The sequence below is a fragment of the Sabethes cyaneus genome, chromosome 2, assembly GCF_943734655.1.
Source record: "Sabethes cyaneus chromosome 2, idSabCyanKW18_F2, whole genome shotgun sequence".
NCBI classification, from domain to species: Eukaryota; Metazoa; Arthropoda; class Insecta; order Diptera; family Culicidae; genus Sabethes; species Sabethes cyaneus.
The window spans coordinates 237,787,893-237,807,619 of NC_071354.1; the positions used below are offsets into that span (position 1 = coordinate 237,787,893).

Below are 19,727 nucleotides of genomic sequence, written 5' to 3' on the forward strand. Positions count from 1 at the left end.
TCACGAGAGAGTCCGGAAGAAGCCGTTGACTCCGTGGCAGACCGTTAACTGTCGATACAGAAGGGTCAAGCCTTACAGACGTTTATACCCTCGGCTTTCCTTTTTCGTGGCAGACCTCACAGGAGGACCATGATTCGTCCGGCGCATGATCGATAACAGACTATCGCCACTAAAGTAAAGTAAGTAAAGATATAAGCTCAATTTTGAAGTAGACTATCGGTTTAACTTGGTAATGTGATACTCTACAAATTGAATGGTGACCATCCTCTAACTAGAAATTTGATATTTTGCTTTGTTAGGCGCTGCCAAAATGAAAGATTTCAAGTTTTATGTCGAAATTTCACCAATAAGTGGCCACTAGAGTGTCCCAAAATCGCACTATGTCAGAAAACCCGGGGATTCATCCCTCAAATGATAGCTTAGGGTGTCACAACAAAACTTTTATATGACGTCAACATTGGTTGACGCGATTTAGGGGTCGCACATTTGAGTTTTATAAAAAACGGCATTTTTCAGGAGTAAATTTAAAGTAGGTGAAACAGGGTACTTAACTATATTTTTCATAATCATTAAGATCTGATACATCCATAAAAAAGTTTTGGTGGCATGTCTGGAGTCATATTTGGTTAGGGTAAGCGTTCCCTTAGTGGAGGTAGTACCAATAGTGGTGGTACTTGAATAAAATACGCCCATTATGAGATAAAACGCAATTATGCTTCTAAATAACGTTTATATAATCTGCACCTGGGTTTTACAGGTTTACTTGAAATAATCGTCTCTTCTCTTAGTGGTAAAATGATCTTTGTAGAAATATTCCACTGGTTTTGTTAAAATTTTCTGATTAAAATTTAATTTTGCATTGCTGCTAAAATAGATTTTGAATTTTATCTTTTTCTGATATTATTTATTTATGAATTCAAGAAATTTAAATCTGTCGAACATATAAAGTGAGTACGTAATCTCATGCAAACAAGCAGAACCAGTTTGTATAAATTTTTAATGCAGTAATTGAATGTTTAATGTGTTGCCTCCATTATGGGCTCGCGTTGCCTCCAATCTAGGGACCTCGGTAGCAACCATACCACCACTATGGGCTAACTAATGATAGTAGAAAAAATCTTTCTCTTTTACAAAATTCGAATTTTTAGTGCTTCTGACCGTCATTTTTAGTTAGATTAAGAATATTTCAATCATATCGTGCGCGTGTGCATGTATATTTCTTCTAATATCACTGTATTTTGACCAAAAATTTGAAATTTAACTACTAAATGCGCCACTACTGGTACGCTTATCCTACAAAAATTTATTAAACTCGGCAAAAATTTAAAATTTTCGAAATTTCATTTAAATAAACGTCAAGACAGGGTATCGAACAGCGTCTCAGAGCAAAGTAGCTAAACTGCATAGATAGGAAATTTTATGATGAACAACTTTGCCGAAGAAAGTAAGGACGTATCTTCAAATCTTGCTAAGATATTTACCATTTTAAGAAGGCGAAACAAAACACATTTCTGTAATTATCAAATTTTAGCAGTTTTATGTGAAAGAGGTAAATGAAAAAACTTGAACTATTTACTCTAAACTTCACTTACGTTTTTGATAAGAGGAAATATGCACCTTCCAAAGAATTTAACACCATTTAGGCTCAAGAAAAAAAGGCGTATTTACTTTATTAGGTATTATTTTTGAGAAATTGTATCTCCTGAAACTAGGTTTGCTCCAAAATGATGCCTAAGTGTGAGTTGTTGAAAATTGAGTTTTAAACATGAAAAAATTAACACTGAAAAAAAAAATTCCACTATATTCTACAGTCGGGAAAAAATGTAAAACTGGAAAAATGGAAAAATAGTGGTGATTTGATGCATTTTGAAACTTTTTTTGAAATGGTGCAATATTTATCAAAGGATTTTGTAGAACAACGACTTTTATGAATATTTTGTAACCTAAGATGATTAATATATTTCTTATTATTATTCTTATATTTCTCGTTATACATATATGTAATTTGAATTTGAAGAACAATTTCTTATGTGCTGGACAACACAGTGTTCAAAATAATAATTAGCTTCTAAATGCAGCCGTATTTAAGAAATTAAAAAAAAAGTTTTATTTATTTAATTTTTTTATTTTAAACGTACCCTTTTTATATGTTATCCGTGTTATATTAGCAAGCTATGAAATTGTTAGCAACTAGAATAAATATTATAAAATGAATGAATAAATTACCTTTCAATTTATCCGAATACATCTTGCTGATTCAACCATCTACTGATAGTACAAAAAGGGTTAAAAAAAATTTCAGTATTTATTTTTTCATGTTTAAATAATCAATTTTCAACAACTCACGCTTAGGCAACATTTTGGAGCAACCCTAGTTTCGGGAGATACGATTTTTAAAACATAGTGGCTAATAAAATAAATACGCCCTTTTTAAAAGTTATTGTTCAGCCTAAATGGTGCTAAATTCTTTGGAAGGTGCATATTTCCTCTTATCAAACACGTAGGTAACGATCAGAATAAATAGTTCAAGTTTTTTCATTTACCTCTTTCACATAAAACTGCTAAAATTTGATAATTACAGAAATGTGTTTTGTTCCGTCTTCATAAAATGGTAAATATCTTAGCAAGATTTGAAGATACGTCCTTACTTTGTTCGGCAAAGTTGTTCGTCATAAAATTTCCTATCTATACAGTATACGTACGTTGCTCTGAGACACTGTTCGATACCCTGTCTTGACATTTATTCAAAAGAAACTTCGAAAATTTTAAATTTTTGCGCAATTCAATAAATTTTTGTAACCAAATATGACTCCAGACATGCCACCATAACTTTTTTATGAATGTATCAGATCTCAATGTCTGTGAAAAAATAGTTAAGTACCTTGTTTCACCTACTTTAAAATTTTTAAAAATATTTTTTTGAATTTACTCCCGAAAAATGCCATTTTTTCATAAAACTCAAATGTGCGACCCCTAAATCGCGGCAACCAAGGTTGACGTAATTTTAAAGTTTTGTTGTGACACCCTAAGCTATCATTTGAGGGGTGATCCCCCGGCTTTTCTGACATAGTGCTATTTTGGGACACTCTAGTGGCCACCAATGCCCGGTACCGAATAATGGAGAAAAGGGAGAAGGAATGCCTTCAGGTTTCCGAGACGCTACCAACTACAGATGCAGAAAAAAGAGAAGCGCCATGTAGTATGCTGGGACGGTTTCACCGCCGGCATCAATAATATTTACAATATTCGGTTTTCGTTTTATACACATTTCATTCGTCGCACTTAAAAAGCCTTCTAGGGAAAAGAAGAACTCAGCATTCTTATCTGCGGAATAAATAAGAGAGCCTGAGAACAGCCTACTTCGTTTGATGCAACAGAAAGTCTTCGCCGGAGAATGAAAAGCGTTCCCGAATAAGTTGGTAACACACTACATTTTGGAGGCCTGTGGGAGAGATTGGTGCAATCTGCCAAAACCGATCTACTAAAAGTGTTCGTATAAAACGCCATGTACTCAGAAGACATGATTACTTTATCGGGTCTGGTTGAAGTTTGTTTGAACTCTCGTACTCTCACCACCGTGTCCGATGATCTCACCGAGCTACATCCTCTAACGGCTACACATTTATTAAGAACTAAATCCCTGACAGCTGATGAAGTTGCTGCTGGAAGGCAGCTGTTGTCATGAGCCCAAGTCAAATAGTCGTCATTCCAATTCCAGATGATAATGATCTACCTATGCGATGGAAAATCATTTGATCTCTACTGTAGTGTACTGAAGGTAGTTACACTGAAAACCGGAAGTAACCGATGGAGTAGATCAGCATTTCCGGACAGAAACGGCATTCCAGAACGAGCACGAGCGTAACGTTCCCTTAAAAGTTACACTTTATATTTCAATAGTTAGATACGTTCTAGGAAAAGTAGGGTATTTTGCCTATCGCTGGACGATTCCAATGATTGGACAGTGGCCGATAAAACGCTATTTCCAGAATACATATACACTCAAATCCTATCAAAGTGCGTGTATTACACACTTTGACCAGTTATGGATTTTTTCACGTAACATTATCATTCCATAAGACAAGTTTAAAAACAAAAATCCAGATAACAAACATGTGATACCAATTAGCGTTTAAAATAATTTTATTTCTATATCATGCTATACATGGCTAATGATACTCATCTATGTACTTGTTATCAACATTTTCAAGCAAAATAAAAAATTATTTATAGTTTTTAATGTATTAAAATTTGACTATTTAACCATTGGACAATAAAGCCACGATTGTCCTAAGCTTATACAAAAGCTGACACAGGATAAAAAAACCGCATTGCTTCTCGTGAGCCATGTGCATTTGACAGATTTTACGTTTATAGCACTGTTTAAAAATGGTTTTCATTTGTATGCAAAAATTATTCGATGAAAATTTATGTAATGGTATTAATTTTCTTTTTTATATACATGCTTTCGCTTTTTTTATTTTAATACAACAATTCCACGAAAAATATTCCTATAGCGCAATTTAGTTACTCTAATTTTGTTTAAACTATGTGTACTTGTAACTTTTCTGAGAAATTTGATGATAGTGTGTTTTATTTGGTGCTTAAAGTGCCTGCTCCTGAATTGGGGTAATCACAGAAATCATCGTTTTCACCTTTAGACTTGAAAAAAATCATACCCGAACCAATTTTAATGATACTGACAGCATACGAAAGATGTTTCTATGGCAATTTCAGAAAAAAATTGGAATAAAGCGAATTTTTTATTTGCTATCTCTTTTTTATGTGGCGAGCTGGCTTTTCTTATTTTTTGATAGCTGATTTTGTTTACAAAAGTTTAAAAAAATTCACAATTTTATAATTTTAATTTTTTTATGAAAATAAACTTTCCATGATGAAACGAAAATGGATGATGTAACTGTAAGGAAACGGATATTCCAAGTTTTTCCAGATTGTTAGCTTGCCATCAAATGGAAATCGACTTGGTTTCCCCTGTAGAAAACAGAGCTTGGAAATAGGTCTCAGAAAACAGAAGAATAAGGAAAAGTGTGCTTCCGTAAAGGAGTAAAGAGTGAAAAATTTTGCGGAAAAGCAACTAAAATTAAGGAGAAGAGCATCAAAGATTGGAAGGGCAAATTAACATCCATTAAGAAATATTTTGTAATTACTAACAGTGTTAACAAATTGCTGATTATTTTTTATAAATATATCTTAAAATGCGCTCATTCTTAATAGAGAACTATCATATTAACCTTGGGTCGGTGCCATATATTGCATGTCCAACCATTGGGCAATAAGTGTCCAACTATAGGACAATACGATTTCAAAAGTATTCAACGATTGGGCATTCAAGCGTTGTCAAAAAATTGCATATTTTTATACGAAAAGTTTATTTATTCGATGAAACTGTATATGACCATCACCATATATGTGAATATATTTTGCATCTGATTCTGAGTTGTATGATTGTGTCTATTTGTAATTATTTGTTTAGAAAAAATCATTAAAAATCAAAATTCCGTGGCTTAGCTGTGCGACCATTGGCAAATTACCCTAGTTAGTTTATACTAACGGTTGGTTGAAAAATTGCTAACACCTAATCCTTAAAGGATTATTTTTTTTTTTTTTTTTTTTTTTTTTTTTTTTTTTTTTTTTTTTTGAGTGGTTTTAACCCGAAGGGTCATTCACCACTTATATGTATATTTAAAACTATTTAACTAATTACAGTTGATTACAATTTATACATCATTATAAATATTGCATACTTTCAAAAATTCTAGAATTTTATCTTCGCGTGAAGAGTCGTTTGCTAGGATGTTTCGAATGGTTTCGTTGTCTAATAACTCATCTCTGGATAGTTCATATTTAGGACATGTGAGGAGGATATGTTCAATCGTTTGCTGGATGCCGCAGACCTCGCACTGATTCCTGCAGCCGCTTTGGAAAAGTTCACGGTGGGTAACTCCAGTATGGCCTGTGCGGAGTCGCGAGAGTATTTGTTGGTCTCGTCGAGAGGGACGGTCAACCCATCGTTGAATGCTGTCTTTTATTTTTCGCAGCACGAGATCTCTTCGTTGCCACCATTTGCAGTTTGTGTTGAATAGTACAGTGTTGTGAATTTCTTTCCTGAGATCGGGTCCGGGGATATCCAGACTATACAGTTGACCTCTCCTTCCTAGGGCGGCAAGTTTATCGGCTTGTTCGTTTCCTCTGATTCCAGAGTGACCGGGGATCCAACATAATGTTGTTCGTTCAGTCGCGGCGGATTCAATCGCTTGTACCCAAGGGTGGGTGGAAGCTCCTTTTTCAACTGCTTGAAGAACGGAGGCCGAGTCTGTGAAGATGACCGTGTGTGAAGTCAATTCGAAATCGGTGGTTAAGGCATAATAGATTGCTGCTGCTTCCGCCGAGAACACTGAGCATGACTCGGGTAATCGATGAAAATGGGAGGATTCTTTTTTTGATACGCCAAAACCGACACTGTTTTCTAGTTTAGAGCCATCTGTAAAAATTTGGTCGTGCCAATTATAGTTTTTTGCCACGTGTCGAAGATAATATGTTTGGGCTTTGGTAGGTGGGTCTCCAGCTCTAAGTAATTTCTTCAATGACCAGTCCACTTTTGGTCCTCGATGGTTCCATTTTCGATGTCCATTACGGGGAAGCCTGGATACTGGGGATGTTTTTATTTCAGGAAACTTCAGTAGTATTTGACGAAGAGGGTATGGGGAAAGATTTTCATGACTTGGTAGTCGTTCTGAGTAACTGACGAATCTTCTGGCAGCGGTAATAGCTGCAATTGCATCGAAGGGTAAGACTCCTGCTTCAGTACAGGCGCTGAAGCTGGGTGTGGTAGGGAGAAGGCCAGAACAGAGTCGAATCATATTGTTGTATGACGGACTAAGGATGGTGGTCAAGTTTTCAAATTCACGACCCGTAAGCTCTATTCCATATAACAGTTTGGTGGTTAGTATAGCGTTACCCACCTGGATTAACGTTCTTCGATTACCATTTTTATGCCTTCTGCTGATAGCTTTGATTAACCTTAAACGACTCTGAATTTCCGCTCTCGTTTTGTGTAGATGTGGTTGAAAACTCAGTCGTTTATCGATGGTGATTCCCAGTATTTTAACCGTTTTATGGAAAGGGATGGTATTTTCATTTACCGTCACAGGATTTCTTGATGGAAGGTGTCTCTGGTTGCAGATATGAGATATAGTACATTTTTCTAAGGCAAGCTGAAAGCCGACACTGTCAGCCCATTTGTTGATTTTTCGTACTGCTCCTTGTAGTCTTCTTCGTGTTAAGCGAATCGTGTTACCGGTTACTAAGACGAGAACGTCATCTGCGTACATGAGGATGTGAATGCCGCGGGGAATGTGGTTGAAAAGGTCGTTCATAGCAATTATAAATAGAGTAACTGCCAAAACTGAACCTTGTGGTACTCCATTGGCTTCTATGTGCGGTGTTGACAGGGAACCACCCACGGCTACTTGGAACTCCCTGTTTTGGAGAAAACCTACGATGAATGATACTAGTCTACCTGAGATGCCCCATTGGTTTAGTCTACGAAGGATGTTGTGCCTCCAAACTCGATTATAAGCTTTGGCTAGGTCAAGCGTTGCAATATCCACATGTTGGTTGTTTTCCAGTGCTTTGTCGATGATTTGGCCCAACGCTGTGAAATAAGAGCCCGTGCCTTTTCCCCTTCTAAAAGCGTGTTGTCGATTATCGAGCAATCATTGTTCTTCTAAGAGGGTGATGAGTCGGCGGTTTACCATTTTTTCGGTCGTCTTGCATACACAGCTTGTTAGTGATATTGGTCGATAATCAGCCGCAGTCCTGGAATTTTTTCCAGGTTTAGGAATTGGGATAACGATACTTTTCCTCCATGAGTCTGGAAAATTTCCGCTGCTCCATACTTGGTTAATGGTCTTTAACAGGGCGATTTTACCGGAGAGGGGAAGATGGCGAAGCATAGGGTATCCTATGTCGTCCGGTCCAGAGGAGTTTCCTTTTGCACTGGCTAATGCGTGTAAAAGCTCTTCCATACAAAAGTCTTGGTTTTGGGATAGAGGTGCGTCCGCAACAGTGATTGGAGTAGATTCGATGCACTGTTTCTTTTTCAGGAATTTTTCACTATATTCCGAGTCAGCTGACAACTTTTGGAAATAGTCAGCCATTAGATTGGCTATCTCCCCTGGGTGATCGGTAAAAGATCCATCTTCTTTTTTTATTGTTGCTCCTGTCTGTCTCCTTTTCCCTGACATGGCGTTAACTCTGCGCCAGGTTTCCGATGTCGAAATACTGCTATCTATTCCGTCAAGGAAAGCCTCCCAACTTGCATTTTTAGCAGTTTTGATGATAGACCTACATTCGTTTCTACAATCACGGAAAATTTGTGCTCTTGTCTCCTTAAGTGGGTGTCCGGATGGCGTTTTTTTAAATTTTCGTAGAGCTTTTTTTCTAGCTTTAATGGCATCGCTTACCTCTTTGTTCCACCAGTGGACCGCTCGTTTGCCAGTTTTATTGGATGTCCGCGGAATGCTGCGCTTTGCAGCTGAAAGAATTAGTTCTGTTAATTCATCGGGCTGTAGAGTTTTGTTGGGATCTACGGAAATGTCTACTAAGTTGGCGTAATCTTCCCAATTCGCTTCGCAGTATTTCCACCTTCTTCTTCGTGATGTGAGAGGGGATGCTTCTCTCAGGGTTATGCGGATCGGTGCGTGGTCGCTTCCATGGGTGTCAGTGGAAATGGCCCAGGAGAGTCGTTGAGTTATGTCTGGTGATGCAATAGAGAGATCGATGGCTGATGTTTGCTGACCCCTTATGAAGGTGGTAGATCCATCGTTTAATATGATGGAGTTACTTTCTTCTATGGCGTTGACAATGGCTGTGCCTCTTTGGTCGGTTTTTGTTGATCCCCAGTTTAAATGGTGTGCATTGAAATCTCCTAGTACGAGAAACGGTGGTTGGAGTTTTTCGAACAGAGTGGTGAGATGGAGGCTGAGATCACCCATCTCATGTGACGGAAGGTATAAGCATACGATACTTATTGGAAGTATACCTTGTAGGCGGACTGCTATATGAAGCAGTGGGATGTCGGTGTTAATTACATCAAATGGAATATCCTTCCGAATTGCTAATCCGATGCTACGATATATGTTACTACCAGACTTTGCCAACCAGTGGTATCTGTTTGTAATCCATTGGCCGGGGTTTTGGTTATTTCGGATGTGGGTTTCTTGAAGAGCAAGACACCATGGAAGACCGTCAACGGTTTGGAGTTGTAAGTCGCCAAGTTGATTCTGCAATCCGTTCATATTCCATTGAAGCACAATTACGTTTTCGTTCGAGTGTAGGTCTGTAGAAGGGCAGTTGAGAGATGTTGATGAAGATTCGGCAGGATCAGAGTCGTCGATTATTTCATTTGGCGGTAGATGTTGTGAAGAATAGTTTTCGTTCGAAGAGTTTTGTGGTCGGTATTCCTTTTCCATCCCAGAGGTTAGTCCATCGTTGTCCTTAAACGGGGGATAGGTGAGTACACCCTTGTCCGTCCCTTCCTTATCCGATCCAAATGATTTTTTGTCAGGGGAACAGGTAGCTAAGCCTTTGTGCGTCCCTTCGTTTTCGCCAGGGTGCCACGGGTTGTCCGCCAGTTCCGGTGGGGGTGTAGTGTCCGCACTGACGGTGCCGTGACTACCCTGCGGTTGCGTTTTATTTAGAGTATTGTGGTCTTCTACCATAGGCGCGACTATTGCGCTGACAGTCGAATGTCGAGAGTGACTTTGCAGTGTATCGGGGCGGTTGCTATTTGCGACATTTTCGGCGGGAGCGATCGTCCTTCCATCAAATGATGGCCCCCCAGACGATGTTTCTGTTGGTTTGATGGTGGGATCATCGTCAAGTACGTGGTGAGTGAGGGAAAAAGTTATGGGATCGGAATTATTTGGGTGTTGCGGTGCCCCAACAGTGTCGGGATCATCGCTGTGCGGTACATCCGGCACCTGAGGGGATGGTAGGGGAATTCTATTTGATTGGCTTGTGGTGATTTCGTGATTCTGTGGTCTTTCGATCTGTTTATGCGAAATTTGGTTGCGTTTTTTGGGGAACATGTTTAGTCGGAAATATTTGCGGTATCGATGTCCATGTCGATCCGATTTCTGCTATTTGACCTTGTTGTGGGAATGAGATTGCTACTGCGGCTTCTTGTGTTGTGCATTAGATGGTTGCTTGTGCCTGGTTTGTTTCTGTCTCTAGAATTCCGGGTGTCAAGTCCGGCAGATTGATCCGGTAATTGTTCAACTTGGTGTGGCATAAGTTGAGAAGACGAGGATCTGCGGTCATCGTAATTTTCTTCAGCTGATTTTACTTTCTTGGGTTGTGGTTGAGATGAGGAGAGTGCTAGTGAGTGCGATGAAGTGGTTTTATTGGCAGATAGTTGTGCTTTCAAGACTGATAACTCCTTTGAGGCCATTTTATACGCTTCCCTATACTTTTTCAGTTCAACACGCATCGCAATTATTTCCTGCTTATAATCATTCGCAATTTCCAGTTGAGTGCGCAGTTTAGCGACTTCCTCTTTTAATGTTAGGGTTTCGGTCAATTCTGCTTCTTTTTTGGTTAGTTCTTCCTGTAGTGCTTTGATCTGTCTATCTTTGGTCTGGTCATCCTGTATTTTTCCGCTTTGAGTTTGATTAGCATAAGTTGATTGTCTTTTGCGGTTATTAAATTCCATCCGTGCCTCCCTGAAGGTCATGTTCTGATCGATTTTCAACTTAAGTATTGCTTTTTCGTTTAGATAAACAGGGCACTTTTTGTCAGCAGGGCTATGTTCACCCTCGCAATTGCAACAAAATTTGGGTAGTGAACAGGTTTCGTTATTCCCGTTTTCGTGCGTCTTGGAGCAGTTTAGGCAGATCGGTGATGTATTACAGGATTTTCGCGAGTGGCCGTATTTCGCACAACCGTAACACAGCAGGGGTGAGGGATAATACTTTCTAATAGGCAACCGAACAAGCCCGTAAAAGATATATGCTGGCAGATTGGGACTATTGAAAGTTAGAACAACGAGTGGTGTATTTTTAATGGTATCTCCAACGCGTTTGGTTATTCGGCGGGCGTTAATTACCTGCTGATCGGCGAGATTTTCGAGTAGGGTCTTTGAGTCAAGATTGATTGTATCTGCATCATATACAACACCTTCGGAGAAATTTAGTGTTGGATGGGGGATTATTTCGATAGGTGTACCATCAATGAGATGTGTAATGGTACATAATTTGTTGAATGCACTTTTGGATGTTGTTCGAAGTACGTAGCGTGTCCCACGAGCTTCTTTGGTTGCGGTGACTAGTTTTCGAGCGACGCAGTTCAAAGCCGAATCAATAGATTTGTTTATGAGGAAAGGGTCGGAGGGGAGAGAAGCTTCGGGAGATGAGGGGGTTGAGGATGTACTTATTTGAGATGAGTCGATATTGTTCATTCCACCTACCGCGCGGAGTAAGAGCGTTTTTGTGGCGATTCTATCTGCTTCTGGGTCCATCCAGCTGGGAAGGGTTGTTAAAACTGGCCATCCTCCCCCATCGAGGGGAGGGGGTTTTGTCCCCATACGACTTGTCACTTACAACTTTTTAATTACAAAACTTCTTATATTGATGGTTGTTGTAGAACAATCAAATACGACTGGTTGTAAAGCTGGCTATTCGTTAGCGTTGATAGATTAGAGCGGGGGTATTTATCTTGCGACGCACGGTACACGGAAGAGTGCGGAGTAACAAAAGCTTCACTCTTATTTCCAGCAGTTGAGTAATAGCACAAATTTCTGCTGCTGTTGTGCGATGCCCTTGCCAGCCGACCTTGCACAGCTATTGTGTGCTTTCGGCTTACTATTGTGCACGTTACCGGTACAGAAATGAATTCTGGCACCTATCTGCGTAGATTAAATTAATCTGCAAACGCTTTAACAGGTTTTTTCGCGGGATAGCTCAACCAGCGTTTAATAAAAAATGTGGCGAGGTATCACTAGGAAAACGATCTGATGAGCGCGTGAAAAAAAAAACAATTGGTAATTGTGAGCTGAAACTCTGGTACGGAGCGAAATATATAACACGTCGGTCTCGTAGCGAGTGTCGACTCGAACTGTTAAAGGATTATTGTCCGTAATTTTCCTGTCGATGTTGGCCTTTGATCAATGTTATTGATGCGATTGAGGAAAAAGCCTAGTAATTATTGGTCCTGGTTTAAGCTTAAAAATCTTATCCAACAGCAGGACATAGTATAGTCAAATCCGTTTCATAACCAATCTGGTGGATTCTGTTAATCTGGTGTGCAGTTCAGCTATAATGACCAGAAATCTATTCAAGGTGAACAGCATAACCTCAAACATCTCAGCTTGAAATACTGCACCGCCGTAGGTGTCCAATCGCAATCATTGACAGTAAATATTGACAGTAAATACCAGCACGTGGTCGACGGTACAATCCAAGTGACCCTTTGGTGTAACAAACAATGTATTGGCCCGTATGAATAAAACAGTTTGCTTTGTTTTTCCCTTGCAAACCTTATGGGCGAAGTAAAGCATACTCTTTTATTGATGTGACCTATTTTTCCACTCTTTTTCTAAACTGACAAACTACTATTCATCACGGGCACGAATTTTAGTATAAAATGTCAGTTTTTTCCGAGTTCATTCAGGTGTCATCTTTAATCATCTTTAATAAGCTAGTGAAAATTGCCTAAAAACATCCCCTCGAATCGATTGGAAATGATCGCCTGCTGTCCCATCGCTCACCCCACCTAAAGCTTTTTCTCAGTGAGGTACGAGTCCAGTCTAAAATAGCATGCAAATAGCATGGAGAAAGATCCCAAGCCCTCCGCCACAGTCGTGCGTAGCAGTTATTATCCTGATACTGAAAGTTTCCGCCTGCCAAGTCGTTCCGTTCCTGTGTCCGGAAATGGTGAGGGGTTTATAAAACCCCGATCAGTCAGTATCATCACATTTTTCCTCCTTCGTTTCCTGAAATTCCACCAATTCGCGATGACGATGCTCTTCTAACTAGAATGCACGTCTACAGGAACAATGGGAGCTCCTGCTTCTTTCAATCCAGTCGGGCCTTCTGCTACCCTTAACCAACCGAGTCGTTCTGATCATGTGATTGAGACTGGCAGAGGCAGAGGGCTCCCAGCTTGCTTCTACTGGACCAAATGAGTCGCGCAACGCTGACGACTTCTCTGCAGTTTTACTACCAAAATGTCAGAAGATTAAAATCTAACATCGATGAGTTTGTTCTAGCTTGAATCGACTAGTTTTTTATTACGTTATCATACTAGTAGAATTTGGCTCGATGACAAAATGAATTCAGTACAACCATATGGCGCTTAGTCCGCAGTTTACTGAATGGATCGAAAGCTTCTAAATAGTATTTGCAGGGTTAATGACGGTGTTGTGATTGCCGTCAGAAAGCATTTTGACTCAACCTATTCCAAGCCCATTCCGTTGCCCTAGAACAAATGTTTGTTTCAATTCGATTAAGAAATAGCCCTCTATTTGTTGGATATGGAGTTCCCTCATCGTCCATAATCGTCTATCCTCTCGGTGGTAGAAGCAAAGGGCAATCATATTATAAAAAAAAATGGAATGCTTGGACTGGAGGAACAAAACTAGATCTGAAACTAATTAATACATGGGTGTGGTATAATTTAAATGCGTAAAGCACTCGGGTACCAACCGAGAAGTTGTGGGTTGGAGTCCCACTACTACAAACTACCCAATATTTTTAGCCGTAGATCGAAATTTTCCCAGTATTCAGTCTAAGTCAGTTTTTCGCACCAAACGCTCCTCTGCTTTAATCAAAATAGAGTTTACGTTTGACCGCGAAAAAGTCAGAGGCAGTAAAAGGAAAAAAAAATATTGCAGGTTTGTTATTTTAAATTGTTTAGTTTTAAGCTTGATTGTTAGTTGTATGTTTCCACTCTTAAGTTTAAAAAAAAAACAGTTTTTTAACCCTTCCCGGCTGCCAAAATACAATAGGACACTTACTTACTTTACTTTAGTGGCAACGGTCTGTTACCGATCCTGCGCCGAATGAATTATGGTCCTCCAGTACCGTCGGTACTAGGCTGCCCATGAACACCCGCTGAAGGTGCATCGTCTTCGACAGCACACACCCACCGGGTGGGGGGGTCTGCCTCGGAGTCTACGGCATCTTCCTGGTTCTCTGCTGAAAATAGTTTTCGCTACTCTTTCGTCGGGCATTCTGGTCACGTGCCCAGCCCACTGCAGCCTGCCACATTGCATCAGCTTCACTATATCAGCATATTTGTATACTTGGCACAGCTCGTGATTCATGCGTCTGCACCACACTCCATTTTTCATTTTGCCACCAAGTATAGATCGCAGAATTTTACGCTCTAAAACCCCAAGCACTCGTCGATCAGCTTCCTTTAGCGTCCATGATTCGTGTCCGTAAAGAGCCACCGGGAGGATTAGTGTTCTGTAGAGCGCCAGTTTGTACTTCGTTTTGGCGGAGTTAATGGTAAGTGCCAACCTTGCCGCTTCCCTTTTAAAGGGCCTAAAGGCCTCTTCTACTACTTTACGGTTGATTCCGATGATATCGACATCGTCCGCAAAACCAAGAAGCATGTGAGATTTCGTGATGATAGTTCCATTCCTTTCCACGTTTGCCCTTTGTAATGAACCTTCCAAGGCAATGTTGAATAGCAGGTTAGAGAGTGCATCCCCTTGCTTCAGCCCATCTAACGTCAGGAAAGCAGCTGAGGTCTCACCCGCTATTCTAACGCATGATTTGGATTTTCGTTTGACTGAATCGTACGCCGCTTTAAAGTCCACAAACAGATGGTGTGTCTGCTTCCGGTTGTACTTCCGGAACTTGTCTAGTAACTGACGCAGGGTAAACATCTGATCCGTCGTGGAGCGACCCTCACTCCCCAAAACCATCTTGGTACTCGCCGACGAAGGATTCTCTAACGGTCTCAGTCTGCAGAACAGGATACGGGAAAGCACCTTGTAGGCAGAATTGAGCAATGTAATTCCTCGATAGTTTTTACACTCCAGTCGATGTCCCTTTTTGAAAATTGGGCAAATGAGGCATTTGTTCTTCCTCCCAGATCCTGACAATGATCCGGTGGATTGTTTCGTACAGCCGCTCGCTCCCAGCTTTTAGAAGTTCAGCCGGGATACCATCCTTCCCAGCAGCCTTATCGTTTTTCAGCTCACTGATTGCCTTCTTAACCTTCTCCTGTGTTGGTGGCTCTACAGCTTGGCCATCGCTTACAATTCCTATCCGGTCCCTGCTGATCTCCGCGTTTACCTCTCCATTCAACAGTGTCTGGAAGTGCTCCTTCCACCTGGCTGCTACCGCCGTTTTGTCGGTAAGCAGGCTGCCAGCACTATCATTGCATATCACAGGCATGGCCAAATTCCTGCATCTCACCGTTTTATAGAAACTCCGTGTGTCGCTGGCGTATCGCTCCTCTGCGCCGGCGAGCACGTGCTTCTCGTACTCACGTTTCTTAGACGATGGACTTTTTTTTCCGCAGCTCTAGTTTCTCTGTAACTTTCTCTTTTTTGACGTGTTCTTTTCATCTGTCACTCTCTGGCATTCGACATCAAACAAGCGCTGTTACGCTGTCTTCCACGCGTCGTGCCTACGACCTCTCTGCAGCTGTTTCGATGGCAGCATGGTTGTTCCTCCACAGCCCTTTTATATCATCTCATTCTACCTGCTGTTCTGCGATTCGTTGGTCAAGCTTCCTGGCGTACTCCACTGCCATGCCATGCCATCTGTCGTTAACCACTGGATGTTGAAACGCAGCGTCCTCTCAGTGCGAGCTTTCGCCGTGTTCGACAGCCTTGCGCGAATCTTTCTCACTACGAGATAGTGGTCAGAGTCGATATTTGGTCCACGAAAAGACCGTACATCGATAACATCCGAAAAGTGTCGACTGTCAATCAGGACATGATCGATCTGAGAGCTAGAGTCTCCATTTGGATGCCCCCAGGTGTGTTTTCGAATATTTAAACGTGGAAAGTAGGTGCTACAGATGCTGCCGTTCCTCTGGCCGCGGCAAAATTTATGAGCCTCAGACCGTTATCATTGGTCGACAGATGAAGGCTATGACTTCCAATAACTGGACGGAAGAATTCCTCCCTACCGATCTGCGCGTTTGCATCTCCGATGATGATTTTCACGTCGTGTTTTGGGCACTCTCCATAGATGCTCTCAAGCCTGTCGTAAAACTCGTCTTTAGCATCATCGGATTTATCATTTGTCGGTGCGTATAAGTTGATTAGGCTATAGTTGAAGAATTTGCCCTTAATCCTCAACACGCATGTACGGTCATCTACGGGCCTCCACCGGATAACTCGTTGCTTTTGTTTTCCCAACACTACGACTCCATGTTCTGCTTTTTTGCCGCCACTGTAGTAGATGTGGTACTTGAAAGAAGTGCCTGCAATAGGGTCTCCTGCACGAAACTCCATTTCTCCGGAATTTGGCCACCGAACTTCCTGAATAGCAGCGATCTCCACACCGAGTTGATGCAGCTTTCGAGCAAGCAACCCAAGCAGCACTTGCAACATATTCCATGTTGCTATTGAGTCTTGTGTAAATTGCAAAAAACTTCACCGGTTACAGTATTGAAACACAGAACAAATAAGCAACTTCATGTTATTAATATGTTGGGTTCAGGTTATCCAATACTTACACTGGCTGTCACAAATATATTAGTCTATATCTAGTAACATGAAACTTCATCGCAACATTGTGTTATTATAATGTCATTGCTAAACAATAATGTCACATGATGTTGCATCATGTTGATTACGGCATATTGTTAAATAAAATGTAACCAAACAAATACAATCAATGTAACATCATATTACGCCATATTTTTATGAAAAAATATTGTTCAACGAAGGAATGTTTTTATTTTAACAATAAATTACACGACCATTCATCAGAAATCCATGGCATTTACTAAAATATTATTTGATTACAGTATCTAGTTCGATTTTACACCGTATTTTTCCATCGTAAACGAATTCTTAATCTGGGTGGTTTAATTCTTTAAAGTTGAAAATTAATAAATTATTAACGTTCACGAGGCGCATCAAATAATACAAAGCAATATTATATTTTGCATGATAAATTTTGAATGGCATGAAGATAAGCTCATGATAGGCCCAAAAAGCTAAAGTTTTGTTTCGCATTAATGATATTAATGTAAATAATTTTCGTATTGGTGACCAGAGAGGAAATTTGTTTCCCGGTTCCCGCTAAACATAATTCGCGACTACGAAGTTGCTAAATTGTTTGGTTTTTGGTCGAGGAAAAAAGAGAAGAAAGTATTTTTGTTTTTGTTTTCACGCCAGTTTTGACAACGCGACATATAGGATTTCGTGTGAGTGCGAACAGGCTTAAAATCTCTTTTAGTATCGTAGTCGCGAATGGATAGATAACGCGCATTGATGTTCCATAAAACATCTATGTAACAATTGGTTGCATATAGGCTCCACCTCTTGCGCTTTTTCAATCACATAACAGTTCGATAAAGGTAACTGATGCGAACTTTTACCATATTTGAATGTTTCAATTATAGTTGCGTATCCCTTCATGCAACAAATGGTGCTGCTTGGGAAGCCAGCCCATGCCGGTTCATGGAGAGTTCGGACATTTCAGGTACCCTTAATTGTTTCCTTGCCCCTTGCCGTGTCCTATACCGATTGTTCCGTCCTGAATTTCTTTCTTCCTCGTTCGTGGTAATTGAGTTTTTCGGTATACTACCTCACTGGGGTTGCGATACCTAATCGCGACCCCGGTGAAGTAGAATAGCACATTAATCAGAAGAATAAAATCAATAAATAATTAAAACTTTAAGCTGGACATTAAAAGTCACGCTTTAATAGCTCCTGGAACCATAAACCAAGACATTGATCAAAAGGAGTACCCTTACGAGATATGTTGATACATTTTCTAGAGGAGCATGAGGTTGATTGGCCCGACTTGGAAAGTAGTTACTATTCAAATTCGACTAAACAGTCGTAGAACAACAATGGAGTCAGTGTGGTCTCAAGGAGCGCAATTTGGTCAACTACACGGAGTTAAAGCCGATTGAGAAAAACTGTGAAGGGCAAAGGAGGAAGAAGGATTTTAAGAGAAATTCGAATTTGGCTGCCAAACAGTTTCCGTTGGAGAAAAGGATATTGGGCCGTGTTCGGGGAAATACCTGAGCAATTCTATGGTAAGAAATAAGCCCTCACAATAACAAATTTTTCAAAATATAACTGAGATGATTCGAATAGTTGATTATATGCTGATATAAACAAAATTAGTAATAGAGAATACCGAAACATTCACGAATAAATGCTAGTTGGCTCATTTCCGTCCTTCCGGACTTTTTCGATTCATGTAAACATTGATTTATATCTCGGAAAACAGCACAGAAATTAATCATCAGTACAACGCAATCAGTGTCATTTTTCACTTAGAAAAATCATAGTTTGATATAGGTAGCTGTGCAGTTTTATTTTTACCAACATAAATTCAACTTTATTAATTATTCACTTATTCGTTCCGTGATTCGTGATTTATTTCGTCCGTTTACGTTTTGACGGAATATCCGTGCCACTAGGAGCCGTTCTAACTATAGCAAGCAAGACCAGCCGAACTGCGTTTGATTCTTTTGCGTGAGCAAAAGAGTTTTCGCTTCTACATTCAAGATACTGTGCGTCAGACCATATTATGTAGAGAATCACATGATTTCGGACCAGTCCGAATAATACTCACCTATTACGCTTCAATCCACTCGATGGCTACAATTAAATCCAGTCGATGCTTCTCAGACCTGCCACCGCATATTGATGAACTCCACGGGCAAAACTTGTTCGTCCGAATTTCGTCACTTTCGGTTTCGATATGCAACGATCGCCGATTGACGCCACCGCTGCTAATGTCGTTCTAGTCGCTGAATTTTCCATTCCATATGTTGCCAGCAGCGCACTGTTATGTTCCCCACTACTTATGCTCGAAGCTCACCCGAAACTACCGTTTTCGCATCACACAGAGCTGAAGCTCTGATAACGACGTTTGCTAGAAGTTCTTCACCCTCAAAAAGACTCGCCCTTTTCGCTGAACACACGGGGGAAAAAAATCGGAAAAAATGCAAACTCACTTATGATTTTCTATTTCGCTACACTCTTTCACCATGTTGAGGCGCTTCGATGGTTCCCCTCAATTCTTATCACGAGAACGGCGATGGTGGGTGGTGAATCTTCCCTTATTTCACAGCAGCAGCAGCTTTCCCGGAGGAGGAAAGTGTTACACAATTACTTCATTGCTTCGCAGCTGGAAAATTTTCTTGCTTAGTAATCCGTCTGTTCCAGTTGGTTGGGACATCGAATAACAATCGGTTTCGGCTCACGTTTTCAATGCCCTTTTATCGAACCACTTCACAACCGATTGGCGGCCAATTCGTTGTATCAATATTTGATGGCAGTTTGCACTGTGTTATCGCGCAGCGAAAGAGTTCAGTACGGATGACTCCATTCGAGTCCAGTCGAATCAAACCGAGAACCGAGCTTGTCCACCGTCGTTGTCGTCTTGGTCGTCGCCGTCGGTCGAGAGAACTGCGATGGATGGCTTGTTCGACCAGCAGCAGCGATGAACTCACACTGACAGACGCACATTCCTCCTGTTGTGCTCGGGGGCGAC

The 19,727-nt window shown here is 40.5% G+C and overlaps 1 protein-coding gene across 1 annotated transcript in view; it reads right to left on the reverse strand.

The window, feature by feature from the left end:
- LOC128737748 (uncharacterized) overlaps positions 1-19,387 on the reverse strand; it is a 44,689-nt gene extending 25,302 nt beyond the window's left edge. The window contains exon 1 of the mRNA XM_053832451.1: positions 18,804-19,387. The gene's annotated coding sequence lies outside the window, so the exon portion shown is untranslated. The remainder of the gene's footprint in view (positions 1-18,803) is intronic.
- Between the last annotated feature and the right edge of the window lie 340 nt (positions 19,388-19,727).